Source organism: Mercenaria mercenaria, chromosome 5, assembly GCF_021730395.1.
Source record: "Mercenaria mercenaria strain notata chromosome 5, MADL_Memer_1, whole genome shotgun sequence".
NCBI classification, from domain to species: domain Eukaryota; kingdom Metazoa; phylum Mollusca; class Bivalvia; order Venerida; family Veneridae; genus Mercenaria; species Mercenaria mercenaria.
Window position 1 is genome coordinate 70,888,729 of NC_069365.1, and position 20,518 is coordinate 70,909,246.

The window sequence follows — 20,518 nt, forward strand, 5'->3', positions numbered from 1 at the left end:
ATTTTGATATGTATGTGTAAATATATATCTTTCACTGTTTGGTTTTTAAACGTTTTTGTCGATCATTTTAGCAAATCTTGTCTTGTGTGTGTGTGCGTGCGTATGTGCGTGCGTGTGTGTGAATTCGGATTTAGCGACCCTTTCAAGAGTTTTTCAATCATATAAAAGACGGTGTTTACTTGTAACAGTGAGCGCAATGCTGGAATATCACGCCGTAGACACGTGTCATGATACTTCACCAAGTCACATTATACTGACACCGGACTGACCAGTCCTAGTACTATCCTTTAAATGCTAAGCGCCAAGCGAGGAAGCTACTAGTACCATTCTTTGCGTCTTTGGTATGACGCGGTCAGAGATCGAACCCACGACATCCTGCACTCAAAGCGGGCGCTCTACCACTAGGCTATCGCCGAGGATTTTTAGCAAATTAGAAAAATATTTTAGGATAAAAATGATGACCAATATATAATGGCAGTAGACCCTATATCAGTCCTTACTTGCATATGACATTCAGATAGTGTAGACTGTAAATAATTTCTTTCAACGAGAATTTCGCGCAATCGTAAAAGTAGAGTCGTCTGTTGACGATTACATTATTTGAAAATGAACAACAACGCTACCCCTTGAATGCCGTAATAGATCTTAAATGGTATAGTTGTTTACATCTTGATACAGTATAATAAGCATTGGTTAGAATCTAGAAATGAGCCGCGCCATGAGAAAACCAACATAGTGGCTTTGCGGCCAGCATGGATCCAGACCAGCCTGCGCATCCGCGCAGTCTGGTCAGGATTCATGCTGTTCGCTAACAGTTTCTCTGATTCCAATAGGCTTTGAAAGCGAACAGCATGGATCCTGACCAGACTGCGCGGATGTTGGTTTTCCCATGGCGAGACTCAAATAAACAAAATACTGCCAATGCAATGTCTCCGGGAGGTGTGAAATAAGGCAATTAATCGTAGAGTTGACCACATAGCGATGCTTTCGTCACTGTAAGGACAATCAACTCCCATGCGTGCGGAATGGATCAAATATAGAAAATGAATATTCTCGGTTTGACAATTTTTTTATCTATAGCGTTTTCTTACAAACAATTTCAGAAGAGCTTACTTTATTTGTTTTATAATATGTACAATTGGAACCGCTTATGCGCCAAATTCATGGTTTACGTTCCGTTCCGGTCACATTTTCAACATTTGTTAATGCAAATATATGCAATGCTAAAAGATACTGTCATGGCTTCGGCACTGGCCAGTAATACATGTAGCACATGTCAGTTACAGAATTGCTACATGTCCTAACCCTACAAAAGTTATTCGCAGTAAACAGGTATCACATGTTCAGAATTATTCATGATTGTCCTTGATGACCGATATAAAACAGATAAAGGAACAGTATTGGGAAGACTGTTGATAAAATAAGTTTAAAAGTAGAAAACTTGGAAACAAAGGTAAAAGTCTTTGACGTTCTTGCTAATAGAATTGAAGCATTAGATTACATACCTTTTACATTAATTTTACAATAATTGTTACAATCTTGTTTTAAGTTTAGCACAAATCTGGAGAAGACTCTACTTTATATATTTGAACAAGAGAGAAACAGAGGTCAATGCAGCATATATAAACATAATTTTCTGTATAGTTTGCTTTATAACACTTTTGTATTTGAAAAGATGCCTGATTTCATTATATAAATAGTAGAGTCTTATCGAAGATAGTGCTTTCTATGAGTTTTATGGTTTATGAGGTTATTGCTCATAATTGTCTCTCATCAAAGCCATGAAAAGCCTGAAAGTTTTATTTTAATGAACCTTTGCCAGAACATTGCTCTTGCAATTAGCAAAAGTACTACATTTCAACAGTATATATTCAAGCGGAAAATGACGTCACGTGTTTAGTTCAAGTCTAAATTTCTGCCTCAGACCGTTGACAAACACAGGTATTTCTGCACATTTTCTTACCCATTAAGTCATATATTTGTAAAAGTTATTGGTTTCTGAAAACACACAAACAACAACAAATAGTTCATGCTGATTATGATATAAATACATTAAAAACTTGTCGATGAATTTTTGTAATTTCCCTATCCTATCGGAAACATATATGCGGCTTCTCCTTGGCATGTGTCCAGATGCGAATGAACATTTTATACCTGCAAGTAATTGTTAACAATTAATGATAAATGACGAAAACATTTGTTTAAATACACGAAAGCTCATTATTATTAACCCCTCGTTGCTAATAAAAACAAACAAGACGCAATCAATCGAGACATATTATGGAAAAGATAAACTTAAGAAGAGATTGAGCTTAATGTTTCCTATGTAGAATAGCTTCCAATAATTCAACTAGATACAACACTTCTTTTGTGTTCTACTTTTAATGAACAATCTGTTTCCTGTAATGGGTGCATATAAAGATCAATTCATTTATTCCGTTAAATAATTATAAAAAGATGGTTGCAAATATAGTCATATATGGTAGTAACTGCAGTGGGTGGCACTGCCGAGAGTCAAAACCATCAACTCGTGGGAAAATGTGCATGTATTATCCTGATTACAGAAACGGTGGATTGACAACTGTCAATGTTCATTCATTTATCAGGATTGACATATGAGCTGCACCATGAGAAAACCAACATAGTGCATTTGCGACCAGCATGGATCCAGACCAGCGCAGGACCCATGCTGTTCACTAACGATTTCTCTAATTGCATGGCTGGATGCGAAGGCTGGTCTGGATCCATGCTGGTCGCATAATACACTACTTTGGTTTTCTCATGCTGCAGCTCAAATATTCTGTCTGAGAAAGTATCAAGACGTCGATAATTACCAAGGTTCTTGTATCAAGTTTAAGGAAGAAAGCTTACCTTGCATTCAACCCTTTTCCTTTCCTTGGACATCCAACCCATTTGCAATTATATATATTCTAAATCAGTTCTCTCTATACGTGTGTGATCGTTATTCACATGCCCTACAAATTCTTCCATGAAGCTAAACTGCTGCTCACAGTTGATCCATTTGCAATGAAGCAAGTCCAGTGCATCCTGTAACGCTGTACCATAATCTGTTTGCATATCCGTATTCGATGTTAAACAATCCTTAATTGGAAATATATGAAAGAAAATTTAGTTTTTCATGTTTAATAATACGTTTAAAAAAGACTTGTGTTCAATGTGACTCCTTGTTTTTCTTGAAACGCAGGCTCCAGTGCATAGACGAAAAGAAAACAAGTGATAGGAAATTCCCTAACCTCTCAAAATACAAGTTTACAGTTAAATAGCATGTCATAAGTTGTATGCCTTATCTACATTAACCATTCTTTAATATTGTTGTGTAAGTATTGCAAAATGATGCAATGAAAGAAATTCAGCTACTAGTATATCAAAAAAGTAATTTTAAGTCAGTTCGATTCGTTTATTCGCTCAATTTCATGATATCATGACAAAATGTATAAGACATACTTATGGAACGCCTCAACTGCTTTTGCGTGATAATTATTAGATCGTCATGTGCCATTTCCAATATATTCGGTACAAATAATAATTTGTTCTGTAGATAAAGCAGTTTGTTATGTACATTTGCTAGTTTGTCCTGTAATATTTTAGTTTGTGCTGTGCATTCACTAGTTTGTGCTGTACAATTGATAGTTCGTCATGTGCATTTTCTAATATATTCGGTACAAATCATAATTTGTTATGTTGATAAAGCAGTTTGTTATGTACATTTGCTAGTTTGTCCGGTACATTTCTTAGTGTGTGTTGTGCATTCACTAGATTGGTCTGTACAATTAATAGTTCGTCATGTACATTTTCCAATATATTCTGTACAAATCATAATTTGTTATGCAGATAAAGCAGTTTGTTATGTACATTTGCTAGTTTGTCCTGTATATATTTTAGTTTGTGCTGTGCATTCACTAGTTTGTGTTGTACAATTAATAGTTCGTCATGTGCATTTTCCAATATATTCGGTACAAATCATAATTTGTTATGTAGATAAAGCAGTTTGTAATGTACATTTACTAGTTTGTCCGGTACATATCTTAGTTTGTGCTGTGCATTCACTAGTTTGTGCTGTACAATTAATAGTTCGTCATGTGCATTTACCAATATATTCGGTGCAAATCAAACTAGTGAATGCACAGCACAAACTAAAATATGTTAAGGACAATCTAGAAAATGTGCATAACAAACTGCTTTATCTACATAACAAATTATGACTTGTACAGAATATATTGGAAATGGCACATGACGAACTAATAATTATCGCGCAAAGGCAGTTTAGGCGTTCCATACATACTTATTAAAATGCCATTATGCGCATCCTACTCTATATAGTGTGATTTGGTGAATGTTTTATAAAAGCACTTTTCGGCTGTTGTGCATTCAAATGTGTTAAATTAAAAATATGCAGCATAAGTATTTGAAGCTTATGCTTTAGAAATAAAGAAATCGAACAAATAATATAATTGTTCTTTTCTTCAATCTTCTACGCAGTGACCTCCCTTACCTATAGGTAGAGATTTCTGAAGTTGAAGGGGAGCAACTCCTGCGTGCAGGTTAAAAAGACTGCCCCAGTCAAAATCAGAAAAGTCGTATTTGGAAAGTTATTATTTCGTACTCGTAACAGGAAGAGTTTGGTATGTTGGGTTAAAAGCTATTATTTCCTCCACCCTTTTAACACACACATCTATTTCAGCTGGATTTTTACTTGAAAAATGTGCAAAATTCCACTTTAACTAGGGAGAAAATAGTACTACACTTAATTGTGTTGGTCAAATCAAAGACCAAATGATATCATTATATAATATTTTCTTATATTTATCAATGGCGTATGTCTGGAGAAAACAGAATATTTTTTAATGTTTTAGTTATAAAAGAAATAACTTTATGTACTTGTACTTATTTCCATTCCTAGATGAGCTAGAATGCACAACTTATTACGTTCCAAAAACAGGCTTGATTGAATTGAGGGATGCATCAATTATTGTTAGTACTCTAAGTCGTTTGAATGTACTTCCTCTACCACGAAATAAGCAATGGAAATTCTACAGACTGAATTTTGATCATTATTTAAAGCACAAAAAACAATTAGAATATTTTAAATTCTATAACAAGATATTAATTATTTTTGTCCACAGGGTGTTAATATAAACATCAAAATTTATATATTTGATTTGTATTTCACAAATAGAAAACTGATATATGTTTGAGAATTAATTGAACGCTTTCCCGTATTATTAATTATTATTTTTATATTTAAATCTATTATTTCACTTTATCAATATATTGTTATTACATAAAAGATATCACTTATAAATACATATACAAAAATTATATTCTGTTTGTTGTTTTTTATCTACACTTTAAAATTATTATTGTTTTAATAAGCATACTGCTGACTGGACCAATAATAATAATAATAATAATAATAATAATAATAATAATAATAATAATAACAACAGATAAATATAATTTTCATTAATATCATTGGTGTTTACCTATTAAAGAAGACAGTAAACTCTTACTTTTGACACGATCTTATTAGCATCATGTCATGACGTCCCAGGAGTATCATTTAGTTTGTACAGGACTGTTTAGCCTTGACATTCTGTCGAGGATTTTGGATTTTTTTTGGGTGGGGGGATGGGGGGTTTAGCCCATGACATTGGACCAAGCCCATATTTTTGTGTCTATCCCATTCCATTCCAAGATCCCGTCCCTGGTTGCTCTGGATTTGCTCCGGCTGAGCTTACACTGGCAGCAGGAGAAAGCCGATGAAGCATCTGGATATTACGCAATCTTAAGTAATTTTTTTGACAGTCATTGTAGATCCATAACCTTAATGTATTTCTAAATACCTCCAACTAGAACACGTAAGGGTGTCAAGTTTCACAAATACTTGATAAAATGTCTATGTTAAGCTTCTCTGATATTGAAGAGATGTTTTAATGTCGCTATTCTCGATTTTTTTTTCAAAGTTGTTGATTGTGCAATTATTTCGTCAGTGCCATATTATCCATAACAATGGCGTACCCGATTAAGATACTACTATTCGTCAGTGTACAACTCCAAAAAAATCATTTCTTTGTAAGCTTGCGATCTAAAGTAATATAAAGAAGCTTGAAAACAGAGCATTTTTGTACGTATTTTGGACTGTTTAGAAACTGCTTATATGGAAGGTCTCAACATTATTTCACAATGACTGTGGTTTACAATTTGAAGGTGGCCTGCTTGGCGGTGCTTGGCTCTTGTTCAGTTTCCTTTGTTCAATGCTTCTGGGGATATTTCAGTTTTTGGTCTAATTTTTTTATTTCATTTTTTATATACTAGTATCTATTATTGTTAGGTATGTAAACTTTTATGTCGATTATTTTTGCATCAGTAAAATAATTTGTAAGAAATATTATGCTAAACCCATAATGAATGACGGTCAGGTAAATAACACTGTATTTTAAAAAATGATCGTGTTGTTTAAAAAAGTGAACCCTACATCAGTCTTTTAAAATACTTTCGTAGAACATTCAGACAGTGATTTCTTACATTGAGAAATTTGCACAATTTTTAACGTAGAGTCGTCTTTTGGCGTCAACATTCTTCAGAACTAAACAACAACGCTACCTCTTGCATGCCGTGTAGGATTTTAAATAGAAAAGTAATTTACAGGTTGATACAGTATTATCAACGTTGGTTAGGTTCTGTAATTAACAGCAACACTGTCAATGCAACGTTCACGTAAAGTGCAATAACAGAGGAACCACTCGTAGAATCCAACACATGGCGATGCTTTCATGACGTCTATGACAAACAACAACAACAACAATATCCCAGTAACCCTCCACTGGAAACTGAACGGATTGAATATAGACTATTATAAGCTTTACAAGTTCTCTCTTCGTAAATAACTTACAATTTATAATGTAATAGCACAATTACTTGCGGCTTTTATTTTCGTGATATTGAACAAGTTTCCTTACCTATACCTCCAAGTATTATCAATTAACTTTGAACTTCTAATACATTTGGTCCGCTTTCAGTTCTGATCACACCTTCAACGTTTGCGAAAAGGTGCGTTATTTAAGTTTTTTGTCTACCCTAGTATATACTTCTGCTACTTATGCAGTACCTTTATTAAAACAACCATAATCAAGTGGGAATGGTGTGTGACATACTTTATGCCTTTGGAGATTTGGTCGAAGTTGTTCACTTTGTCGACGAGGCAAATCAGTATGCAGGTGTACAAACTTGCAAAGCATGTGTCTTAACCCTTACCATGATAAATTTCTATAATGACTTGTCCATCTTCCAATTTGGACAGTACCATTAACTGTTAAAAAAAGATACTTAGCTGAATAGCGAACAGTGCGGGTGTGCAGGCTGATCATGGGCTACACTGGTCGCAAAGACAACACAAATCGTATCCAGCATGGTCAGGATTAAAGCATGTCATCGGCAAAGCAGTCGTCTTGCAATGTGAACATGAGTGCGACAACGAAATGTACGCTACTCGGCCTAGGAAGCCTAGGATATTTTTAAAAGAGGTAACCTTTCCTTAATGATGTACTAGCCATAGCAGTTATTTTGATTTGCAAAACATTTGCTTATTCAGCAAAACTATTAATGTATGTCAGCTCTCATCTTTAAATCCAAAATATGGCGTAAACATAACCTTTGCTTTAAGCACCATTTACGTTGAATTGATCCAAAACAACAACACATCGATGAACTAAAAGAGTATACATTGTACATATTAACAACTTCTATAAGAAATAAACAAGCACTTACAGAAATAAACCATTACGATCTGTCTGCCTTGATAACCTTTCGCTGCATTCTTAATCGAGACACTTGTTAACAGTTTATATGACTTGTTTATTGTCTGTCCTTTTTTTCTGCTGATGCTAATATCTTTAAACAAACAAGTACAGAAACAGTCCAACCACCAGGGATGAATAAAAATAAAATAAAAACATTGAAAGATTATCAGCACTATTAGGCTTTAACCGATAGGATGAAGTATCTATTCAATGCAAACGTTAAGAAATCGTAAAATGGCATTTCGAAATGTGCAGATGAGGTACAGATGATAAGATGTCTAGAGCACTAAGCAGTTACTACAATAATCCGTGCATACCATTATTTCGCTCGGCAAAGCATTCCCGGCTTGCACTGCGTTTTCTATAGATTTCTATGTATGTGATAGGATAGATAACCAAGTCTTACATGTATTTTTGTTTCCTGATTGTTCTTACTGTTTTTATCCTAGACTACTGAAGGGAAGAAAACGGAGAAAAAAGCCATATCGAAAATACAGTTGGCAGAATTGGGAAGACTGTTGACAAAAGTAGTTTAAAAACAGAAAGCTTTGCAAAAAAGGTAGAAGGCATTGACGTTCGTGTGAAGCAAATTAAAGATTTCTGTTTATTTATGAATTTTGAGACAGAAGACAGCAAGCAACAATAAGACTATGCCTAACAAAAAATAAAAACAAAGATCAATGAAAAACCTAAAAAACTTTGAAATAAAAATGATAAATGAATCGTTTTTTATTTTACTTTTGGCATTAGTATGCTCTCTTTTTCTTTTGTTTGACAATGCACCTTAAAATATTCTTTCTTTTTCTTTTACTTTAAGTTATTCCTTTGAAAACAAATGCTCTTTTGGCTGCCTTCTTTTTACAGTCTTGAAAAATCTTTTTATTTTTCGTCTCTTTGTTTTAAAGTTCATAATTTATAACTTAATCAATGCATTTGTGGAATTTTACGGTTTATGATAATTTCGTTATTGAATGAAACGATTCAGATTTTTCACGGTTATCGTTGACTTTTCGCTGCGCAGGCGCAATCAATTCTCGTTTCACGGTTCTCATTTAACGGTGTGTATGCGTAACTGGATACGAATTTTCATTTACAAGTTTCTCTTTTTTCACACGATTATCGTTTCATGAACGGTTACCGAACGAGTACCGGCTCGTTTCCCGAAATCGCGGGAATTTATCGCGAGCTCCAGTATGGTTACTTAAAATATGCTACTCAGCACGATTTATATTATAATCTGATACGTTTATTTGATAGTATTTTATAAATAAATTTTGTAAGTTATCATATTATACTTGAATTAGTTTAGATTGAATTGATTCAAATTACGTAGTGTAAAGTTTAACTGTCTATTTGATGGAAATAAATTCAGTGATATCATTAAGACAAATTAAAAAAGAAACTCCAACTGCAAAATGAATTGCAGTCATTCTAAACAAATTAGTGTATTGCTATCGTTGATATTGTTTAAAGTATTTCCTTATTAAATTTAAAAAAAAAACTGTAAGATAATGACTTTGATGAACATATTCTAGTCTTGTGACAATCTGAACTAAAAGCTTGAGGTAATGCCCGTTACCATATCAGCTTTAAATTAATAATTTGACACAAAACCTCTTGTTAAATGTTCAGCCACTTTTATGTTGGGCGCTACGTTTTTTCTATGATTTTGTCCAACGGTACTAGTAGTTGATAAAGATTGTTTGTTTTTTTCCACTATAATGAGGCAAAAAAATGAAATAGGGGTTGAAAATCTAAACCTACTTCTCGAATTATGTTCTTCTGCACATACTTCAAGGGAAATAAAGTTTAAGATTAAAGGAAGAAAAACTCGACACTGAGCAACCAAAAAGGTGCACAGGGGACAGTTTAGGTCTGTAGATATGTATCACCACAGGGGACATATTTGGTCTATAGACATGTATCATGATTCTGACAAAATTAATGTATTGAACAAAAAAGCTATATTTTGTCTTCAAAGCTGAAGGGTTGAAGGTCTTAGAGAAACATTAATACTTTAGAAAAGGTTTCCAATTATGAAATTGTAGTGTTCAACATTAAAATTTAGCATTTTCTTTCAATATTTTTCGTAAAGTGGGTACTAACACATGATGTAAATTATTTTGCTTAATATGTACAGAGTTTAAGTTACACCGGCAAATAAAGCTATAAAAATAAACTTGGTTTAAAAATTTAAAGCACAGCTGAAGGCAAGTCTTCATTTTTGGGTTCACATAGGGACATGATTTAATATTAACTAAAGTCGCGTGAGCTGTTAAACTAAAATTTCACAGATTTACTGACATTAATTTTGGTATAAACCTCCCAAAACACTCTCCAGAACTAAGCTCAATTAAAGTAAGTTGAAATAAAAGAAAAAGAAAACTTACTATTTTGCAAACCACCCATAAGTAGTTATAAAACCTTACCGGCAGTGAGCTGCTTTCATATTTGACTTCTGGTTCATTGGACCCTTAATTGTTATATATATATACAGTTGCTAGATGTTTTTGTGTTTAACATGTCGTGCAATTTGTTACTATTGCGTGCATAAGGGATTCGTCTGCCAGGAATACCTGAAATCTAATTTTCGAGTATGGTAGTGGATGAAAGATTTCACATTATCTCTCTTTTTCCACTGACCGTTCTATGACGGTGCCCTGCTGTGTTTCTTAACATTTTTGTTTTGTTCTCATTCTATCATTCTATATTTGTCTTATTTTGTCCATGTGTTTATCGTGTACATATTTATATATGCTTTGTTGTAGAGAATGTTGTTGTTTGCATGCTGCGTTAGAAACATAGATATGCTTTTAGAATCTTTGTTCTTGTTTTATTTTCACTCATCTAAGATGTAAAGAACTTAACAAAAACTGAGAAAGCCATTTTTGAAATTGCAAAAATTGATTTTACTGTAAAAAAAATATATCTAGAAAATATAAACTATGAACTTAAATTGCTTAAATGCTTAGAACTGCACAGAATGTTTTCAACCTCTGCTACTGTAAGTTACGTATTTAAATCAAATACCTCTCATGAACAGGTTCGGTCAAACCGAGTCTGCTATTATACTGCTTGATGGAGTTTTATGCTTCTAAAGGATTTTTTCATAGAAATGTTCTGACGAGTAGGTGTGATTGATACACTGTCGGATAAGTTTTATTGAAGATGAATTGCATAAATCGGTATTAAAACATATTGCCCGACTGGCGTGACGTTTATTAAACTAACATCTATACAAATAGCTATTCCCGATTCCATTATAAATATCAATTTGACTAAATATATTAGAAACGTTCTGGTAGTTACTATTTTATATGCATGAAAATTTCCAAAGGAAGGTTAAGCGCTTTGTCCAAATTTAGCACGTTATCAATAGAAAAAGTGGAAACTCCACAGGTCGCTCAACACAACAAAAACGAAAATGTTGCAGGCTCGGTTTGATTGAGTCTGTTCATGGACAGCAGTGGAAATGCATGCTACCGTCTACGCCCTCTAGCCCTTGAGCAGAACTCAACATTTACACATGTTAAAAGTATAAAAAAACAATTTAGAGACATCCGCAGATGTGTTCATACGGCGGTGCACATGGAACCTTTATTGCTACACTAGTGTGTAATTCCATGAAAAGCGGCGTATGGTCCCCAGTTAAAAAAATGGGTTTGCCCTAAACGAGAAAACAATGAGCAGAACTAAACAAACTGAAATTTAGAAAGGGGATCTGAGGTTATGGAGCCTGCATATCACAGGAACTACCAAAAGACAAAATTAAAAGGCAGGCGCCATATCCAAGGAGTGATTGTACAATACCCAAAGCTATAAAAGCGGGAGTATTGGAACCACCCAGGCCGAAATGCTCATGTTCAGAAACTAAACAGTACCAATAACACGACATAAAAGTCGTGAACGATCTTCTCATCGAATCAATCAATCCATACTAACGCATACATCATACTAAAGTGCAAAGTGTAAGACACACATACATGGCATTTTTTTCATTGTCATTTTATGTAAGCTCTAAATAGACCTGGTCAAGAATCTACCTTTGCATCCTGGAAGCCCAAATTTGCGGCGTCAGTAACCACAAATTTAAGTGTACGTCATGTTTTTATGTACACACCAACGGCTATTGCCCATATTTGCACTCATCTTAAATCATCACTGTCGTGCAAAAAATGATTTATCCTTCTGTTACGTACCCGCAAAATGAGAAGTAATGACTCATTGATGTTTTTAGGATTATTCGTATCAACCGACGGATGTTTGGATGTTATGAAGCCAAAAGCATTTTGTTTTCAATGATTTGGCAAATATAATTTATATTAAGATGCTATCATGACGTATATACCGAAACGCCAGCGAAAGTAAAAGGTCGGGCTTTGTGTTATTTACACACTGCATTACCTAGTGACAGTGTCAAAACTTGACATTTCTTTGATATTGATAAATTGTTATGTAAAGAAATATTCCGCCGTCTTGGTATTTTGATGGCTGATTAAGGATATTTCGTTATGTCGCGTTGACTTGCGCGCGGTTTATGTAGCATTTTTCGTTGTGTCGTCCTGGCGCACGCACCAATGCGCCAAAACGAAATTTGTATAAGTTTTGTGTATCGCTTTTGCTCGCTCTAACGTGACAAAACGAAGCTAACAAGTCGGCAGAACGAAACATTATACTGCGCACGCCCTCAACAAGAATTTAGTGTTGGCACCTTGGCGTGTACGCCAAGACGAAATGACATGAAATGTTTCGTTGTTTCGCGTTCGAGTGTTTAACAACGAATTCGTTTTGGCGTTTTGGCGTGTTACCTATCGTGGACGTTCGCACAATTATGTAACACATTTCGTCGTGTCGTTCTGGCACGTATGCCAACACTAGATAATGAAATATTTTATTTCGTTTAGGCGCGTGAACCAACACGTCAAAACGAAATCTGTGTTAACTACACCCGCCAACGCGAACCCGTCTCGACGGGTTGGTATTACGCAGATATGACAAACTTGGAACCAGTGTCATGTTGAGCTGCCGGACGGAATTTTATTCCTACGACTTTCGAACCCTTCGTCGTTGACTTGATTATAATTATGTTTAACAATCTGTCGACTTGACTTTTTTATTATCTGATTAAGACATCATGAATTTTGTACATTTTCCAACAATGAAAAGAAATGTTAAAGTAATTGAAAACGTGCAATATGTTTCCGAAAATCCTCTCCGATTTCAACACAAGTTTAGTGAATGTATTTTGAACGAAACATTTTCTGTATTTGGAAGACTTAATCTTTTTTTGACGTGATCTAACCAAAGAAAATTATAACTGGACTAAACCTATCACAAGTTTAGCTTTTAAAAAAGCTAGAAAGTGGTTCGCTTAGCTCTTGTTCTTACAGGGCAGTTATGAAGCAAAGTGATATGCCAGTGAAAAGTATAGGGTCTGTGATGCCTCTATAGGTCAGTGGTAGAACGTTTATTGTGGGTACACAGGTTATGTGTTCAATGCCTGAACGCGAGCATTTTACCAGAAATTCCCTTGCTTTTTGCTTAGCATTAAAAAGAAAACCAACTTCCTCTCTCTGGTACATTCATGACGATGGATACCATATAGCGTAATATAAGCTACAGCTATGGCGATGAGAAATTATGTCTTGCACATCTACTGGTTTTCAGTTTTAACCGACCATGCTTGTGTTGATTACTGAACCTCCAGTGTAAAGAGTTGCAAAAACCGAAAAACTTAACGAGAAGAGCCGAAAAGGAAGGAAGGGAAAAACGAAATATTAAACAAGAAGAACCGAAAAGGAACGAAGGGTACTGTATTCTGTGTTGCTAACGCCTTGAAATTTTGCCTTATTACTATTTCAGATCTTGTCAGTTCTGAGGCGTATATTCATTCATTTTTTCCAGAAAAGGAGCAATCTGAATCTTTCTGCATAATTTCAACATCTACAATAAGGGACAGGCAATCGATGCATTTTCTACTTGCATAGATTGGTCCTTTGCGTGTCATTGAGCTTCTTTGTGTTCATTAATATAAGATGGTTGCGGCCTATTTGGATTACATGACTTTTTCGTAAACCAGCTTTCGATTGGTCACTCTTTGTAAGCCTGCTTTCGATTGGACACTTCTCGTAAAGGAAATGCTATTTTGTTTTCTTGCTTGCTGGCTTGCATTTGTAATGAAAGTAAAAAGCTGAGAGCCAGGTTTAGGAGACGTTCTGCCTTTTAGGTAGATTTAATAGTAAAATCCTATCGTAAATACGAGCCAGCAAAATCCGTTACATTAAGACCAATAGCTTCAAACTAAATAAAGCCGTTGGCAAATCAGAGGAGGCGAAACAAAACGAGAACTACTTGATTTTAAAGGGAGAAAAGTTTCGGTTCTCAATAATTAATCGATTCTAATTAAACAATAAAATCGCCTACATTGCAATTGCATTGGCAAGCTGAGAACCATAGTATTACAGTATTATGTACTTCAGTCTCAGTTATATTTTGTATGTTGAGCATAACAAACGGGCCGCTGACTAGATTTTAAACCTTAGCCTGCTAAATTTCTGTAATGGACTTGTCCATCATTCAATGTGGGCAATATAATTTATTATCCGAAGGGGTGTTCGCTGAAAATTTACTGACTGAATAGCGAACAGTGCAGACCATGATCAGCCTGCACGGATTTGCAGGCTGATCTTGGTCTGCACTGGTCGCAAAGGCAGAATCACTTGCTGGCAGCAGGATTAAGGTTAAAAAACAAAGTTAACCTTGTGCTTTGTTCTGTCGGTTCAATGTTTCGTTGTAACGTAACACAACACGAGTCTGAACATTTTTGATGTTTATTTACACAATAGAATATTCCGTACATAACTTTCATAATTCATTTTGTAACTTCTTAAGTCTGATCTTAACAAGTGTCATATCTAAAGCCTAACTTTATCTTAATATCTACGAGACCCATTGCCTAGGTCTCAGTCCGGACAACCGGCCTAAACCAGGTTTGTCTTAAACCCTTTCTGACCATCCGAGATATCTAAAACAGCAATATATAGCAATTCTCTAACATCAGTTATATGCACTGTCTGACAATTTGACGTATAAAACGTGTTGGTTTGATATAATAAACTATTACATAGATGCATCATATATCAACTTGACAGATGTGTAGCTGGTGTACTGTCTAACCTTATATAACAATTTAAAACAAATAAAATAATCTTTGATTATTTTACATCGTTATGATGCGTCGTTAGTTTCGTCTTGACGCGTTAGCGCACAGAACGTTCAACATTTCGTTACGGCGCGTTGGATTCTATACTACGGCTGTTCTGTTCTCCGCAAGTAACCGCGAATCAAGAAATGAGAGGACGAATAACTATAAAGAAAGATTCGTCCAGTAGGATATCGTACTTAAGACCTTTAAATTCATTGACTTCCGCTCTACGTAGGTAGAGGTACCTGTTTACTTAGCTTGATGGTACAAAATTATTCATAGAATAAAAATTAAACGATTCGAGAGAGAATGTTTATTTCCTTGTTATTTTACTAATTTAAAATGTCAATATTCATTTTGTTAATAGTGTCGTTCATCAAAGACAATTGTTACCGCCCAGTTTAACGTCATGGTCTGGTGAATGTATATGTACCAATGATGGACTGACACATTAACGTGGCCGATATATATGTACATTGTTGTAACTTTAAATTATATTTATTTTAAATGAGCCCGCCCGCTTAGCTCAGTAGGGAGAGCGTTGGTCTACGGTCCTCGGATCACGGGGTCGCGAGTTCGATCCCTGGCCAGGTTCTCCGTGACGATTTGATAAAAGACATTATGTGTGACATCATTCGTCCTCTACCTCTGATAATTCATGTGGGGAAGTTGGCAGTTATTTGCGGAGAACAGGTTTGTACTGGTACAGAATCCAGGAACACTGGTTAGTTAACTGCCCGCGGTTACATGACTGAAATACTGTTGAAAAACGGCGTTAAACTCAAAACAAACAAACTATTTTAAATGTTTGCCATATTTCAAAAAAATATCTTTGTTTGATTTTGATTATCTAATCAACATCGTTTAAATCTTAACATTTTTGCTGCGGGAAAGATTTTCTTCAATTTCATAATAAAACTTAAAGCTAACGAATAATACAAGTGTTCAAAATGAGAAACCCAGCATAGCTTGAATATAATTTGACAAAACATTTTAATAAAGTAAGTTATGTTTTCATAAAAGTCTTCAAAGGATCTTTGTAAGGAAAGTTTTACATTCATCAATGCGATAAAGTATCAAAGACAAGTGTTGACAAGTTTTCTTTGTCAATTTCAGTTCATTATTAACGTCACGTCTAAAGACGTGTCAATACTATTTGGTGTACATGTTTTGTAAGATTTACATGGTTTTTTTTTTCAAAAACGAAGAAGTAAAACTAATCAAAATCAAAGGAAAGCCAGCATTTGAATGGTCAAACCTAACTGGTGAAACATGAACATCAAATCAACTTTACATAACAATTCCAGAGCTTCCAACGCCTTTCTCTTCCCCGCCCTGAATAAGCTTAGTAGGGAGAGCGTTGGTCTACGGATCGCCGGGTCGCGAGTTCTATCCCCGTGACGATTTGATAAAAGACATTGTGTCTGAAATCATTCGTCCTCCACCTCTGATAATTCATGTGGGGAAGTTGGCAGTTGCGGAGAACAGGTTTGTTCTGGTACAGAATCCAGGAAAACTGGCTAAGTTAACTGCCCACCGTTACATGACTGAAATACCTTGAAAACGGCTTTAAACCCAAAACAAACAAACAAACAAACAAACAAACAATGACCCTGAATAAGATATTTGAACTGTAGAGCACTGCGAGCACCGGAATCACTATGAATCACTATGAAAATCAGTCAGAATTGTTAAAGGTATCAATTACGCTGCGTTATTGAATTTCACTTATAACGACGTTATCAAGACTGTCGTGAACGTTCTTTGGACGGAAATTGAAAAGTATAGAGGTTCACCTAATACTTGACGGCACATCAAAGTAATAAATCACACTTTGTATTTTCATTAAATAACAGGCTATTATGGACCGAGCTCTTTATATGTATATAATTTTGTTGTAAACTAATTTTAGTACTTTCTGGAAATTACAGAAAATTCAGACATGCATGGAAATTGCGAGATACCTGCAGAAACATTTTATTTCTTTTCGGCTAAAATACGAGAATAACATGTCGTGAAATACATACATGTACTGTCATGCAAAATTGAAATAACATGGCATCAAGCTAAGGTCATCAATAAGGATTACTGACTTTCCATCAGGTTTTTAAACACAAATCCCTGAGAGAAAAAAATCATATTTTCCCAATTTTAAAATGTGTTCCTATCAACGTTCCTTTTGCTTCATTACATTATTTCAGTAAAGTGCTTGTTTTTCACTTGAAATGAATATTGAATGACTAAATTCTTTGTTCTGTTTCAAATATTCAGACATTCCACTAAAATGCTTTTACAAAACTACTTAAAATTCCAGATCTTGAAGAATTATTTAGAAGTCGTGATGTTTAATAACAAAGGATTCTTTGATCATTCTAGTTGTCACATCGTTTGTATATACGTTTTGGTTCAACATCCAATACACCTCATATAAAACATATCCAATAGTCAAGACTTATGATCGCTGAAAATGATAGAGTTTATATATTGAGGTAGATGTATATATGTAAATTAAAAACAAAAAATCTGTCCATAAAAAAATATTGTAGACGGCGTCCTTAAAGCAGATAAAGGTCTACAGTCGATTACTATCAAATGATATGAAATGTTATTAAATCATAATTTTACCATTAACAGCTAGCATGGTTTACAGGAGATGACTTCTAAATACATTAAACAGCTTTGGATGTGCCATAGAGATACAGGGCGTAAAACACAGTATTTATTCAAGAGCTTAAAGTCACGTGACAAAATAACATTAAACCTCTTACTAATACTTGAGCTTTGAGACAGAAAGAATCAGACAAGAATTTTAGAAATTGATAATTATTATTATTTTAGGTCATATCGTTAAATTTGTCATGGAATAAATAAGAATGAAGAGTAATATTCTGTTTGTGTTTATGTTGACTTTCGTTGCAGTCTTTAACTTTATTGCCTCTGCTGATATAAGATTTACTAAATACGGGTTTGATTCCGGTTTAGCAGGATACAGGTGCAAACCAAATGAAAGCGCCTTTGAAGTTGAAAACATATCTAATTCTCACGAATGCAGCAAGCTATGTCACGTGAATCACATGTGTCTGAGCTTTTGCTACCAACCGGATTCTTACCAGTGCGTTGGATGTCGTGTTAATCTTGGGATCAGGCCCAGCAGTTACGAGTCATATCCTGGTTTCCTATATTTCCGTACTAAGACATGTAAGTTTAATCTTTAAAATATATTATATCCAACTTTTCACGTTGGGAAATGAATGATGAATTGTATAGTATAATTTAGGCCCTCCTTAAATTTAAATGTTTTCACAACTTCATCTACAAACTTATTCAGTCAATGTCTTTTCAGTATAGTTTTAAAAAATATAAAATAAATAATAATAATAATAATAAATAAATATTATAAAATAACTATCTTACACTGTTGAAACACAGTGTGTGAACGCAACTTAATACATCAAGTACAGTGCATAATGATGCCACATTCATTTCAAAATAATGTTTAGACATTCAACACATTGTCTTGGCCTTGTATGTGTCACTTTCAGTTTGCACCTAGATACTTGTATTTCTCTCTTTTCTTTCTATGCAAATCATGTGTAATCAACGTCGTATTTGCTATTTACAAATAGCTGCGTTACGTTATTATTATACATAATAATTGTTTTAATAACTCAATGCATTCTTGAACCAATAAAGCCAATACTATAAACGACGTCGACGTCAAAGCTTTATTACACTATAGTGTATTATCATTTTTATGTAATGGCTTTATTACACTCCTGCGACGTCCAACATGTGATAACAGAATGTATAAGTAATAATTAAGAAACAAGAGTTTCCTTATTTGAAAAGCATATTCAGATTATTCACTGTTTACAGTTCTTCAAGCGTACTTTTTTTTTAATTTCTACATTTTTGAAAAGCAATGTTTATGTATTTTATTTTGCTATTTGCATGCAAATAAAAGTATGATTTTTTTCTGTTCCGGCTATAGAAGTAGACATTAACTCTATAATTTGTCAATAAAAGTCGTCTTTTGAGAGATCAAACAGAAAGAGAGTTTCTCATAGGCAAAGGCAGAGCGTTTAAAGCTCTTACCATGGACAGAAGGAAAGAATCAAAGTAGAGAGAAGTTTCAGCTCTTGGCACTTGAGAGTCCGCTTGATTTTGCAGACTATAGGTATCAATCGAAACAGTGTGTGTGCAAAATTTAGTAAGTTAGAAAGGAAGGAGATCATGTATCATCTTAACCTAGTAGTTCAACCCTTAGCCTCCTATTTTTCTAAAATGGATTGGTCAATCATTCAATTTGGGCAGTACCATTTATTACTCGAAGGGGTGTTCACTGAAAATTTACTGACTCAATAGCGAACAGTGCAGACCATGATCAGCCTGCACGGGTCTACGTCTGCACTGGTCGCAAAGGCAGAATCACTTGCCGCTAGAAGGCTAAAGGTTAACATAAACCTTGTGCTTTTGCCTTCTACTGCTTTCAAGTGATTCCCATCCTACGTTGTTCATAAGCTTCTGTGATAAACAGGTGTGGTAGCATCTGTTATTATCCTACATGTAGCAGCCTCGTACTAGACCTTTTCAATTATTTCCGTCCCTTGGATCGTACAATTGTCCCTTGGATTAGATCGTACAATTGTCCCTTGGATTAGATCGTATAATTGTCAAAAATGACGTCACTATATACTTCAGGATTAAACAAATGAATGGAATGTAAATTTTTGTTCAAGCAATTTGCGGTCGAGAATAAACTAAAGCTTCCGCATAATAATAATTAATTCGTTTGTAAGCCTTTAGTTCTTTCGTGAAGACTGACACAAAGTATTTGTGGTTGGTCACTTCCTTGATTTCTTCACAGGACATACGTACACTGGGATGCTGACCTGGATTGACCTTTCAGGGGAAAAAACGATTCATTTCTCTCTGGATTGAAATTTACGAGCCAGCGAGTTGCCCAATTTGATATTTTAAAGAGATCGCAATTTATAATTTCGGTTAACAAATACAGACTTGTGTTATCAACAAAAGGCGAATTTTGGCGTTTAAATCAATGACAATGTCATTTATGAATAACAGGAAGAGAGAGAAGAGGTCAGAGGATCGAGCCCTGGTGCACATCGGCTCGAATGTAGTTCCAATTGGATTGGGCGCCTGAGATTACTACTCTTGTTTCCTGTGAGAAAGTTACGATGATAGCCATCGCAGAAGGCTACCTCTTATATCAATACAATTCAATTTGTGGTCAATACCCGTGTGCTATACACGCTATCAAACGCTTTACTTACATTGCAAAATACAGCCCGAGTCAATTGCCTCTGTGGAAAAGCTGTATATATAAGTAAACTAATTAACCGTTGAATCACCTAGGACATAGCCAGACTGAAGAGAAGTTAAATGTCATTTCACCTGAGATAATTGAATGTGTGTTTGAAAACCATCCTTTCAAATACCTTGCCATGTACTTAGGAGTGAAATTATGGACTGT